The sequence below is a fragment of the Oryx dammah genome, unplaced genomic scaffold, assembly GCF_014754425.2.
Source record: "Oryx dammah isolate SB20612 unplaced genomic scaffold, SCBI_Odam_1.1 HiC_scaffold_25, whole genome shotgun sequence".
NCBI classification, from domain to species: domain Eukaryota; kingdom Metazoa; phylum Chordata; class Mammalia; order Artiodactyla; family Bovidae; genus Oryx; species Oryx dammah.
Window position 1 is genome coordinate 68,527,095 of NW_024070209.1, and position 13,950 is coordinate 68,541,044.

General features: G+C 36.1%; 1 protein-coding gene across 2 annotated transcripts in view; it reads right to left on the reverse strand.

The window, feature by feature from the left end:
- The window catches only part of LCLAT1 (lysocardiolipin acyltransferase 1), a 193,072-nt gene that overhangs the window by 90,515 nt on the left and 88,607 nt on the right, over positions 1 to 13,950 (reverse strand). The window lies entirely within an intron of this gene.

A 13,950-nucleotide genomic window follows, 5' to 3' on the forward strand; every position in this document is an offset into this window, starting at 1 on the left:
CTATTTGAGTGTATTTTTAACATTATGCATTCTTTTTCCATAAAAAGTAAGCCCTCTACAGCATTTTATTTTTCCTTTTTTCATTTTAGTGTAGATAAATATACAGTTAACCCTTGATCATCCTGGGGGTTAGGGGTTCCTGCCCTCAAGCACAGTTGAAAATCCACTTATAACATTACTGTTATTCCCTCCATATCCACAGTTACACATACATGGATTCAACCAACCACACATTGTATAGTACTACAGTACATATTTATTAGGAAAAAAAATACCTTAAGTGGATTAAATCCACATGCAGTTCAAACCAGTGGTGTTCAAGGATAAATTATAGTTACGAGAACCACAGAAATATCTATACTACTCACCTAATGTGCTAAAAACTGAACTTCAAAGATAGATTAATTTATCACTATTGTCCAAGTTTTTATTAATTTATTACAGTATCTACTATGAGACCATGAATGCAATGCCAGAAACAAAAAAGCAATGTGCAAGAGAGACAACAAACTGTTCTCTTCCACAAATTTTTAATCCTGAATACAGGGTGTGGATGCACCAAGGAAATGTTACCCACAGCCCTCTCTTAAATGAGAATGAGTGACAATATGAACAGATGCAAATTTTATATGAACTCATATCACAACAATCATGAGCAAATACTATATTTACTGACTGTGGTTGTGCATAACAAGGTTATACAAATAAATCCAGGACAAGTAAGTTCTATCTCTCAGAATTTACAAAATAAATAACAGTACTATTAGATTATAACCCAAAGAATAAAATATTGATAAGTTGATATTGGATAATTAAACAACTGAGGAGAAGGGACAAATCTCCTTCACACAATTACAAAGGATACTCCCCACTCTAGGAAGTGAAGTTTAATTCCACTCTCCACAACCAGCACTTGTACGTAGACTGCTCTTACTGAATAAAATAGAGGAGAAAACATTAATTTTGTGGTGCAGAATCCTGGCAGACACCACCTTAATCAAATGATGACAATTAATATCACTGTGATAAGCTAGGTTGATATACTGAAACTTCCCCATGAAATGAGTCAGTTCACATTTGTGGGGCTTTTCCCCCAAAACCCATAACCCTCAACTAATCCTGAGAAAAAGTCATGAGAAAGCAAATGCAAAACAAATTCAAAACAAGAGACATTCTACAAAATATCCAACCAGTTCTCTTCAAAAGCACTAAAATAAAGGAATGCCACAGAATGGAGGAAGACTAAGGGAATACGGTGATGAAAAAAAAAAATTACAGGATCCTATGGCTGATTCATGTTGAGGTTAGACAGAAAATAAAAAACAACAGAAGCAACAATTGCTTCTGTAAAGGAATTATCCTTCAATTAAAAAAATAAATAAATTTGAAAACAAAAAACCAAGATCCTCTATTGGATCCCAGAACAAAAAAAAAGGACACTGGGAAAACACTGGTGAAATCTGAATAAAGTTTGTACTTTAGTTAATATCAGTAGTATTATACCCATGTTAATCTCTTTGTTTTGACAAATGTCACACAGTTGTATAGGAGGTTAACATCAGGGGAAAATGGGTAAAAATAGGAAATTTTTCTCTATTTTCTTTGCAAATGTTCAATAAATCTAAAGTTATTCTGCATAAAAAGGTATTTAAGAATATGTAACATTAATGCAAACTTGTTTAATTAACTACATGAATAACAGCTGTTTTGCAGTGTAAAATTAAATACCTAAGTGTTCTTAGTTGGGATTCATTTAACTGATTTTAATAGTTGAAGATTATCAGTACCAACAATACTAAGATACAGTTTGGGCCTTTTATTGTGGAAGGACATGTTAAATCTTGGTCACATGATAGGTCCCTGCCTGGTAGTCATTACACAATGGTATAACTCTCAGAAACATCAGACTTGAGTATTTGTCATAAGATTTAGAAAAATAAAAAACAAGGAAATAAAAAGCCACATCAGCTTTTGTAAACCCCCCTAACAAAGACATATGTGAACAACAGCTAATTCACTTGATCCCCAGTATTACCTTTCTCTTTAAAACTACCATTACAGTTTATAGATACTTACTTAGTCACAACTGAAAGGACCAGTCAAGGTACTGGAATCCCATTATCTACTGAAATTAAGGTTGACAAACAAACTATATATAAAGTACACTGAGTGCATCTCCTATCTTTTTACTATTATTGTAAAACACCCTTTTCAAAGTTGGTTCAAATTGGTCATTGTAAGATTAACTTTATTTGTACGTCTCTATTAAGTGCAAAGCAGACAAAAAACTGCAAAGCTCCTCTCCTAAACTCTTACTGCTTTCTCCTAAAATTGTCCTGTTAAAATACTAGGCATTTTGGATAGTTTTTACAACTGCTTATTAATTTAGGCCAAAAAAAAAAAATCCTCACTTTTCAGTAGAACTAAGGGCGTGGAAAGGCCTAGAGTCAAAATATGCTTCATACCTTGCCTGTGGGAAACCTTGCATTCTGAAGCAATGCAGGTGACTCAGGTGTTAGAGAAGGTACCCATTAAAGGGCAAGCCAATTTAGGTGACCAACTGTAGTAACTGTTTCTGCTTTATTGACTATGCCAAAGCCTTTGACTGTGTGGATCACAGCAAACTGTAGAAAATTCTTAAAGAGATGGGAATACCAGACCATCTGACCTGTCTCTTGAGAAACCTGTATGCAGGTCAGGAAGCAAGTTACAACTGGACATGGAACAACAGACTAGTTCCAAATAGGAAAAGGAGTACGTCAAGGCTGTATATTTAACTTCTATGCAGAGTACATCATGAGAAACGCTGGGCTGGAAGAAGTACAAGCTGGAATCAAGATTGCCGGGAGAAATATCAATAACCTCAGATATGCAGATGACACCACCCTTATGGCAGAAAGTGAAGAGGAACTAAAAAGCCTCTCAAAGAAAGTGAAGGAGGACAGTGAAAAAGTTGGCTTAAAGCTCAACATTCAGAAAACGAAGATCATGGCGTCTGGTCCCATCACTTCATGGGAAATAAATGGGGAAACAGTGGAAACGGTGACAGACTTTATTTTTCTGGGCTCCAAAATCACTGCAGATGGTGATTGCAGCCTTGAAATTAAAAGACTCTTACTCCTTGGAAGGAAAGTTATGACCAACCTAGATAGCATATTGAAAAGCAGAGACATTATTTTGCCAACAAAGGTCCGTCTAGTCAAAGCTATGGTTTTTCCAGTGGTCATGTATGGATGTGACAGTTGGACTATATAAGAAAGCTGAGCGCCGAAGAATTGATGCTTTTGAACTGTGGTGTTGGAGAAGACTCTTGAGAGTCCCTTGGACTGCAAGGAGATCCAACCAGTCCATCCTAAAGGAGATCAGTCCTGGGTGTTCATTGGAACATGCTAAAGCTGAAACTTCAATACTTTGGCCATCTCTTGCAAAGAGCTGACTCATTGGAAAAGACCCTGATGCTGGGAGGGATTGGGGGCAGGAGGAGAAGGGGATGACAGAGGATGAGATGGCTGGATGGCATCACCGACTCGATGGACATGGGTTTGGGTGGACTCTGGGAGTTGGCAATGGACAGGGAGGCCTGGCGTGCTGTGATTCATGGGGTCGCAAAGACTCGGACACAACTGAGTGACTGAACTGAACTGTAGTAAGGGCTTCCCTTGTGGCTCAGCTGGTAAAGAATCTGCCTGCAATATGGGAGACCTGGGTTCGAACCCTGGGTTGGGAAGATCCCCTGGAGAAGGGAAAGACTACCCACTCCAGTATTCTGGCCTGGAGAATTTCATGGGCTGTATAGTCCATGGGGTCACAAAGAGTCGGACACAACTGAGCAACTTTTACTTTTTCTTGCACTTTTACCATAGTAACACCAATAAGTGACTGATTGAATAATCTTAAAAGCCCAAAACCATTTCTCCCAACCAAAAAATCTGTCAACTTCTGCACAGCTCAGACCTTGAGCTTTGTTAAGAAGTCAGTGAACATAGTCAAAACAAGAGCTTCATTTAACTTCCCAGGTGGTGTGAGTGGTTAAGAATCTGCCTGCCAACGCAGGAGGCTCAAGTGACCTGCATGGTGTTCTATTCCTGGGCTATGAAGATCCCCTGGAGTAAGAAATGGCACCCCACTCCAGTATTCTTGTCCGGATAATTTCACTGACAGAGAAGCCTGGTGGGCTGCAACCCACGGGGCCACAAATACACACACACATGCACGCACGCATCTCAAGGCAACCCTAAAAAATATTACTTAGCTCTCAATGTAATTCTAGAAAAAAGTATAATCCTGGTATACTGCCTGGCAGATGACTTAACTAAATTTATTAAACCTTTGTTCCAAGTGGGTTTCCCTGGCAACTGAAACTACAAAAACTTATTTTTCAACTAGTAGTAGAACAGCTAAGATGAAAATGGTCTGTGTTATGTATCTGAAAATACAGTTGTATATGATATCCAGCCATAGAAGTAAAATATTTTAATATACCTATTTCTTCTGACAGTTTTCATATAAATTTTAATTCATTATAACCACTTAATAAAATTTACTGAATGAGTAAATCAATTGTTGGATACTTTTCTGTATACATTGGTGAAATGTGGGAAAGAAGCTGTATCAGGATGGTCCGGGCTATGTTAAATAACAGAATACCAATCCAGAAGTCTTACACCCTAGGTGTACGTGTCTCACATAAAGTGAAGTCTGGGCCCAAGGCTGGTTCAGAAACCAGTCTCTCACATTTCTATTTGGCCATCCTCAAGATGGTTGCAGCAGCTCCAGGTATGATGTGTTCTCACAATAATGTCCCAAAGTAGGAAAGGAATGGCATTTTCCCTTCATGAACCTATTTTATTAAGAAAGAAAATCTTTCCCAGGGCCTCCTAACGAGAAGTCTCCCTAGTACATGCCTTTGGTGGAACTGGCTGATAGAACGCTAAGAAAGGCAATATGGGGCGTTTTCATATGCTTTCATGGGATGTGCTTATCATAGAAATACATTGTTAAAAACAGTGAAGCATCTTCTCTGGCCTTAGATATTTTGTAATAGATGCAACAACACAGGAAAGGAAGCTGCTGTGAGACCTTCCATGATTTAGAGACAGCAGGAAGCAATAAGATAATCAATCTACCGTTCAGTCATTAAATGTTTAGGAATCCTTGCCTAGAAGCGCCCTTTGAAGAAAGGGCCACAGAGGGAGCTGCAAATATATTTGCTGTAGAGATCCTCAGCAGCTGTTACTCAGGGGGCCTAGGCTCACTTAATGAAGGTAATAAAACTGATGTCTCAGGTGTACCAAAGAAACTGGCAGGAGTGGGCTGTTACTGACTCTTGTGGAGAGTCTTACTTCAATCTAGGAATGTATTCATCTTTTCTCTTGAGTTGTAAAATAGAAGAAAGGCATGAAATGTTAAATTTAGAAAGGGTCCACACTATACCAAGAACAGCGGTCCTGATGGGTAATTCTATGTTTATGTCTTTCTATAATTTGAAAAGAGGATTTGGGTGTGTTGTTTTTCATAATTGGGAGGAATTTCGAGAAAGAATTGCATAAAAATGCTTTATTTGCTCTAATAGTTGCCTTTGAAACTTATGTTAATGTGCCCAGCAAGCTGTGTATTCTCTTTGATCCTGGGAAACATAACAAAGTGAAAGAGTGAAGGGGTCAGAGGCAATCAATGAGTTTTTAAGATGAGTTGAATTAATCTTGAAGTTTATAAAAAGTGACACTTTCTACTGATAGCAGCGAAAAAGAAAATCGAGGATTATTGAAAACTTCAGATATTAACCTGGTACTGAGGGGCGGGAGCTTATTAGTGCTGTGGATGACATAAAACGCTGAGACATTTCAGCCAAAAAATGAATGACAGGGAGTTGGTCAGTTGATAGAGAACTCTGTCAATTCATGTAAAACTACTGAATTTATATAAATATGAGATGCATGATATATAGCCTGTTTTAACATTGAAAGTGTGCTAAAAAAAAAAAAAAAAAAACCACCTGTAGTAAAAATGATATGTGTGCTCATTCACATGGTTATGTCTGATTCTTTGTGACCCCATGGACTGTAGCCTGCCAGGCCCCTCTGTTCATGGGATTTTTCAGACAAGAACACTGGAATAGGTTGCCATTTCCTCCTCCAGGGGGATAATATAATATCCCCATCTTAGGGGCATCCACCAAATTGGATGATATCAAAGACATTTATGGCTTAAAGATGGTTCTAGTCTTTGTGAATGTCCATTTTAATCAGGAGGAAGCTGGGTAGGAAGTGGAGAGTTTCCCTTCTCCCTGGAGTTAAGTTTGGTGCCCAGTATTATAAACACAATATTTCAAATAGAAAATTATCCATTCTTTGTACTTAATATACATGCATGCTAAGTCACTTCAGTTGTATCCAACTCTTTGTGACCCTATGGACTGTAGTTCACAGGCTCCTCTGTCCATGGGATTCTCCAGGCAAGAATATTGGAGTGAGCTGCCATTTCCTCCTCCAGGGGATTTTACCAGGGATCGAACCCACATCTCTTTCAAATCTCCTACATCACCTAGATGCTATCACCACTAGCATCACCTGGGAAGCCCTAGGTGTTAATATACAACAGATAATAAAATTTAGGTGACTTCAGTAAATTTAGTGACTCTTAAAACTGTGTGAGAAATATCTTTAAGTGAATTTATACCTAACATAAATAGTTAATGAAATACAGTGAAAACTGAAAACTTGACACCATAAAGTGGATTACCTTCCCAACTCATGCATGATCCCTGTTTCGCTGCATGTTCATGTGTAACAGCAGTGTGCACTGTAATCACTGCTTCTCCAGTGTATTGGGCAAGGTGGACAACAGCTTTTAACCAAGCAGTTTCTAGTCATGATCTCTGAAAAAAGGAGAATGCATATACAATACCAAGGGCAACTTTTAAAAATTCCAGTTATTTTTGTAAATCAGATTTGACCAAAAAATGCTTAATATTTTGTCAGACAGGTTATATTCAGGGAGGTCAGACTTAGGAGAAGTGGTGTCTGACCCAGTTTCAAATGTCTTGCTAAAGCAGGACCCCAGGAGCCTCTGAGGCTTCATTCAGACTTTGCTGCCTTGAACACACTGAGAATGGATAAAAGTATTCATCAGAAGTCATGTGGTTACTTCTCACTTCTTGGTCTCATCCTGAACAATCTAGATAAATTTCACAATTTGTGGTGGTTCCGAGTTTTTGCCACAATTCTTATGTTGCAGTTTGACAACAGCAGGATTCTATGACAATCTACGTTGAAACCATGAGGTATGTGAGGTAGATTTTTAATTGAATCCATGACCTGGACACTTTTTAAATCACTATCTCTTTAATGTTACTCCTCTTTTTGTGCTTTCTAAAAGCCCCTAACTCTCTTTGCCAGTCAAGTGTGATTAGTTAGCAATCCAGAAAAACCCAAGGAGCCGTGAGCTAGGTGGGCCAAATGGCACATGAATTTCTTGGTACAAAAACATGAGGCAAATGGACTTTTTATGACATCTTTGGGTTTAGTATTTCCTTCACTGTTACTAAGTAGTTATGAAGTTAGCTAAAAGTGAAAATCTAGGTCTAAATCACCATTACAGACAGTTGAAATCTAACTATCTGACATTTTTCTTTGAAATCTAATTTCACGTAACTTAGGAGACTCTAAACTGTTTACTTAGCTTACCAAAACTCTTCACTACTTGAACTGGAATCTAAACAGTCTTAAAGATTTCTTACATAACGTCTGTTACTTACATACTTTAAGAAAAAATTTCCAAATTCTAAATTCTCATCCCTTCTCCAAATGGATACTACAGATATTTTCACTTCCCTTTAGTCATTTGTAAATGAACTAAAAGAACCAGATGATTATATTCCAAACTCTGGTAAGCAAACATTTATTTAGAAACGATTATAAATAGCAACATTAAATACACTTTAAGGTCATGGCAATTGTCAACAAGCTAAGTCTAGCATAGTCTGAAGCAGGATGGAGCTCACCAGTAAGACACATCCATTCCTTTTCTTTTTTTTCATTTTCTCCTGCAAAGTCCAACCTTAATACTCCATTTGCAGACACACTCTGTTTTATTTTTCCTGCTTACACTTTTGCCTTGCTTAATTTATTTTGTACTTATTCACTTTAAAGATTCTAAAATTTGGTTTTCTTCAATCCAAAAGCTGTTCTCATTAATGGTTTGCCTTTTCAGGAAATCCTATCAAGTCTACATATACTTTATGGGCCCACAATATGAAAGACACTCTATAAGAAGCTTGTAACTTTGGGGATAAGAAAATGGGATAGCTAAGAACAAAATACATAAGAGCTCAAAATGAGAAGAGACAGTTTACAATGTTAAAAATGACTATCCCACTGCAGAGCAGGAGGAAGTAAAAATTAGGTGGTCAGGGAAAGAGAATGTGGGTCTGTGAGACACTGGAAAAATCAGAGGTCTGAGAGTGTAGATGTGTAGTGTAGATGTCCCAAAAGGAACTACAGAAATAAAAGGCAGCAGCAACACTGTACTGGCATTTAATTTAATCTTTACAATCACCCAATAAAGCTGTATTACTTCTTTGTTAAACTGAGATATAAGTGACAAATAACATTAGGCATAACAGTTTCAGGTGTGCAACAAAATGATTCCATGTATGTATACTCACGGAATGATGACACAGTAGGTCTAAGTTAACATCTACAACCACATGTAGTTACAAATTTTTTTCTTAAGACCCGAATTTTTAACATCTATTCTCAGAAACTTTCAAATATACAGTAGAATATTATTAACTACAGTCACCATGCTATACATTACATCCTCATAACTTATTTATGTTATGACTGGAAGTTTGTGCCTTCTTACCAACCTCACCCATTTTGCCCATCCCCAGATCCTAGCCTCTAACAACCACCATCCATTCTCTATATTCAGTTCAGGTTCTTTTGGGTTTGTGTTGTTTCATTTGGGGGGACTGCACATGTAAGTGAGATCACATGGAATTCTCTTCTATCTTACTTTACACTTAGCATGATGCCCTCAAAGTCTATCCAGGTGATACAAATTACAGAATATCCTTTTTTATATCTGAATATGCCACTGTCTATATTTACCATTTTTTTTATCCATTCATCTACCAATGGACACAAGTTGTTTCCATCTCTTGGTTATTGTAAATATTGCAATAATCATGGGATGCAGATATCTTTTCAAGTTAGTGTGTGTGATTTCTTCCAATAAATATCCAGAAGTAGAATTGCTGGATCATATGGTAGTGCCATTTTTAATCTTAAGAACCTCTGTATGGTTTTCCACCATGTATGTATCAATGTACATTCCTACCCACAGTGCACCAGGGTTCCTTTTTCTCTACATCCTCCCAACACTTATTATTTCTCAGTTTTTCGACTGCAGCCCTTCTAACAGGTGTGATGTGGTATCTCATGGCTTTTGATTTGCATCTCCCAGATGGTTAGTGCTGTTGAACACCTTTTCATGTACCTGTTGGCCATCTGTACATCTCTTTGGGAAAATGTCCATTTATGTCCTGTGCCCATTTCTTAATTGAACTGTTATTTTGTTATTGAGTTCTGTGAGTTCTTCATATATTTTGAATATTGACCCTTTGTCAGATAATATGATTTGCAAATATTTTTCTCCCATTCCAGAGGCTGCGTATTTATTTTGTTGATGGTTTCCTTTCTTGTGCTGAAGATGTTCAGTCTGAGGTAGTACAACTTATTTTTGCTTTTGTTTCCTTTGCTTTTGGTACCAAATCCAAAAAATCATCACCAAGACTAATGTCAAGGAGCTTGCCACCTATTTTTTTTCCAGGACCTTTAAGGTTTCAGGCCTTATGTTCAAGTCTTTATTGCATTTTGAGTTAGTTTTCGTATATGGTGTAGATAGTAGTCCAGTTTTCATAACACTTTTTATTGAAAAGACTATCCCTTCTTTACTGTATACTCTTGGTTCTTCTGTTATAAATTAATTGATCATATATGTGTGGGTTTATTTCTGGGCTCTGTATTCTGTTGTATTGATCTATTTGTCTGTTTATATGCCAATGCCATACTGTTCTGATTACTATAGTTCTATAGTATAGCCTGAAATCAGGGAATATTATACCTGTAGCTTTGTTCTTCTTTCTCAAGATTGCTTTGGCTGTTCTGAGCCTTTGCAGTTTCATACAAACTTTAGGACTGTTTGTTATATTTCTGTCAAAAAATGCCAACTATGAAAACTATGAAATTGTTTTTGAAACAATTTCAAATTGAAAACTTTTCAAATTGAAAACCATGCTTTCAATCCACACGTGTAAAATATCCTTACACTTTTTTGTTTTCTTCAACTTCTTTCATCAATATTGTATAATTTTCAGTATTTTACCTTCTTGGTTAAATTTATTCCTACTTTACTCTTTGATGGAACTGTAAATGGGGTTATATTCCTAGTTTCTCTTTCTGATTAGTTTGTTATAGTACATAGCGATGCAACAGATTTTTGTATATTAATTCTGTATTGTGCAACCCCACTGAATTCACATATCCTAACAGTTTTTGCAGGAGTCTTAAGAGTTTTCTATATGTAATATGATATTTGCAAATAGTGATGGTTTTACTTTTTTCCAATCTGGATGCTATCTATCTAATTTTGCCTAATTGCTCTGGCTAGAACTTCCAATATAATGTTGAATAAAAATGGACAGTATGGGCATCCTTGTCTTATTCCTGAATTAGAAGTTTTCATTACTATTAAATCTGATGTTAGCTACGGGCTTGTCATCTATGGCCTTTAATGCACTGAAATACATTTCTTCTATACCCATCATATTGGGAGTTTTAATAACTGATGTATGTTAAATATTGACAAATGTTTTTCTTGTTATTGCATCTATTGCATGTTTTGAGATGATAAGATAATTTTTATTCTTCCTTTTGCCAGTGCGGTATATCTCACTGATTGATTTACAGATGTCAAATCATTTTTGCATCCCTAGGATAAATCTCACTTGATCATAATGCATTATTCTTTTAGTGTATTGCTGAATTTTGTTTGCTAATATTCTGTCCAGGAATTTTACATCCATGTTCATTGGGCATACTGGCCTATAATTTTCTTTTGTGGCATCTTTGGTTTTGGTATTGAGGTAATGCTGGCCTCATAAAATGATTTTAGACGTGTTCCCTTCTCTTCTAATTTTTTGGAAGAGTTTGAGAAGGATTAGCATTATTTTTTTTAAATATTGGGTAGGAATTCACCACTGAAGTCATCTAGACTTCTGTTTGTTGGGGGGTTTATGATTACTGATTCAATCTCCTTACTAGTAATGTCTCTGTTCAGTCTTTCTGTTTCTTTATGATTCAGTCTTACTAAGTCATATGTTTCTAGGAGTTCACCCATTTCTTTTAGCTTGTCCAACTTATTGACATATTATAATTATTCATAGCAGTCTCTTGTGGTTTCTTGTATTTCTGTGGTATCAGCTGGACCTATTCACTTTCATATCTGATTTATTTGTGTCCTCTTTCTTGGTGAGTCTAGCTAAAGCTTTGTCAATTTTGTCTTTTCAAAAGACCAACTTTTTTGTTGTCTTTTTAGTCTTTCTTCCCTTTCTTTCTTTCCTGCCTTCTAACTTATTTCCTTCCTTCCAACTTTGGGCTTCATTTGGTCTTTTTTTTTTCTAATTCCCTGAGGTGTAAAGATAGGTTGTTTACTGAACTCCCCTCTTAGAGTTACTTTTAATGCATCCCATAAGTTTTGGTGTGTTGTATTTCCATTTGTTTCAAGGTATTTTTAAATTTCTCTTTTGATTTCTTCTTTGACCCATTGGTTGTTCAGCAGTACGTTATTTAATTTCCACATATAAGAAAATAACTGGAAAATTCAAATAATTCATTTCTAGTTTCATAACACTATGACTGAAAAAGTTTCCTTGACATGATTTCAATCTTCTTAAATGTAATAAAACTTGTTTTGACATGATTTCAATCTTCTTAAATGTAATAAAACTTGTTTTGCAGCCTAACATATGATCTATTGTGGAGAACATTCCATGGGAAAATGAGAGAAGTGTGTATTTTATTGCTTTTGAATGGTGTGTGTGTGTGAAAGTCGCTCAGTCGTGTCCGACTCTTTGTGACCCATGGACTGCACAGTCCATGGAATTTGGAATGTTTTATATAAGTCTATTAAACTATATTAGACCAATTGGACTTACAGCCAATGTTTCCTTTTAATTTTCTGTCTGGATGACCACCTACTGATGAAAGTCATCTACTATTAATGTACTACTATTTCTCACTTAGGTCTCTTAATATTTTTTAATACATTTAGGTGTTCCTATGTTGGATCCATAAATATTTACATATGTTACATCCTGTTGTTGGACTGACCCCTTCATCATTATGTAATGACCCTGTCTTTTATCAAAGACTGTCTTAAAGTCTATTTTGTCTGATATGAAATACAGCTAATTCAGTTTTCTTTTTATTTCTATTGCATGGAATATCTTTTAATTACTGATAGCTATGTACTTACTGCCATTTGGTTGCTTTGCGGCTGTTTTAGAATTCTTTTGTTCCTTTCTTTCTCTCTTGCTTTATTCCTTTTTAAAAAAATTTAAATTTATTTAATTGGAGGCTAATTACTTTACAATATTGTATTGGTTTTGCCATACATCAACATGAATGTGCCATGGGTGTACATGTGTTCCCCATCCTGAACCCCCCTCCCACCTCCCTCTTGCTTTATTCCTTTGTGATTTTCAGTAGTGGTGGGCTTAGATTCCTTATTCTCAATCATTTGTGCATCCACTATAGATTTTTGTTTTATGGTTACTATGAGACATAAAATAATATTGTTTTAAGTTAATAACAACTTAATTTGGAACACATTCTAAGGCTATACATTTTTACTACTCCATATTTTGTTTCTGAGGTCACAATTTACATCATTTTATCTTCTGTATCCCTTAATTATTGTAGTTACAATTACTAGTAGTTAATACTTCTGTCTTAAAATTTATTTTAGCTTTAGAAGTAGTTAACTCACAATCCTTACAACATTAGATTAGAATCTAAATTTTACTATATATTTATATTCACCAAGGATATTTATTGTTTCCCAGTACTAATTAGCACCTTTTCTTTTTAGCCTAAAGAAGTCCCTTTAACATTTCTTTGTACGGCCAGTCTAGAGGCGATGGACTCCTTGAGCTTTTGCTTATCTGTATCTCTCCTTCAATTCTAAAGGAGATACTCTGTCAGATACAGTCTTCTTGTTTGACAGTTTTTAAATTTCAGCACTTTGAATATACCATGTCACTCCCTTCTGGTGTGCAAAGGTGCCTTTGAAAAATAAGCTGATGATTTTATGGGAATTCCCTTGTACATAACATGTTTTGCACTTGATGCTTTTATAATTCTCTCCATGTCTTTGGATTTCAACACTTTAATATGTGTCTTGACATGAGTCATCTTCTTGATATTAAGTTCATCTTCTTTGGAACTGTTTCCTTCCCCAGGTTGGGGCAGTTTTTAGCCATTGTTTCTTCAAATAAGTTTTCTGCCCTTTCCCTTTTCTCTTCTCCTTCTGGGACCCCTGTAATGCAAATCTAAGGCCTCTTGATATTTCCCATAATTCCCTTAGTAGAAGGAGTAGTGTTAGTTGCTCAGTTGTGTCTGACTCTTTGCAACCGCATAAACTGTAGCCTGCTAGGGCTGTCCATGGGAATCTCCAGGGATAGTTTCCTTAAGTTATCTTCAATCTTTCATTTTTTCTGTTTGCTGCCTTGATTGGAAAATTGTATGGCTCCATCTTCAAGTTCACTGACCTTTTCTACTGCTTTGTCTAAACTGTTAAACTCCTATGTTTTCAGTTCAGTTATTGAGTTCTCCAGCACTGTGAGTTCTTTCTTATATCTTCTATCTCTGTTAAACTTCTCATGTA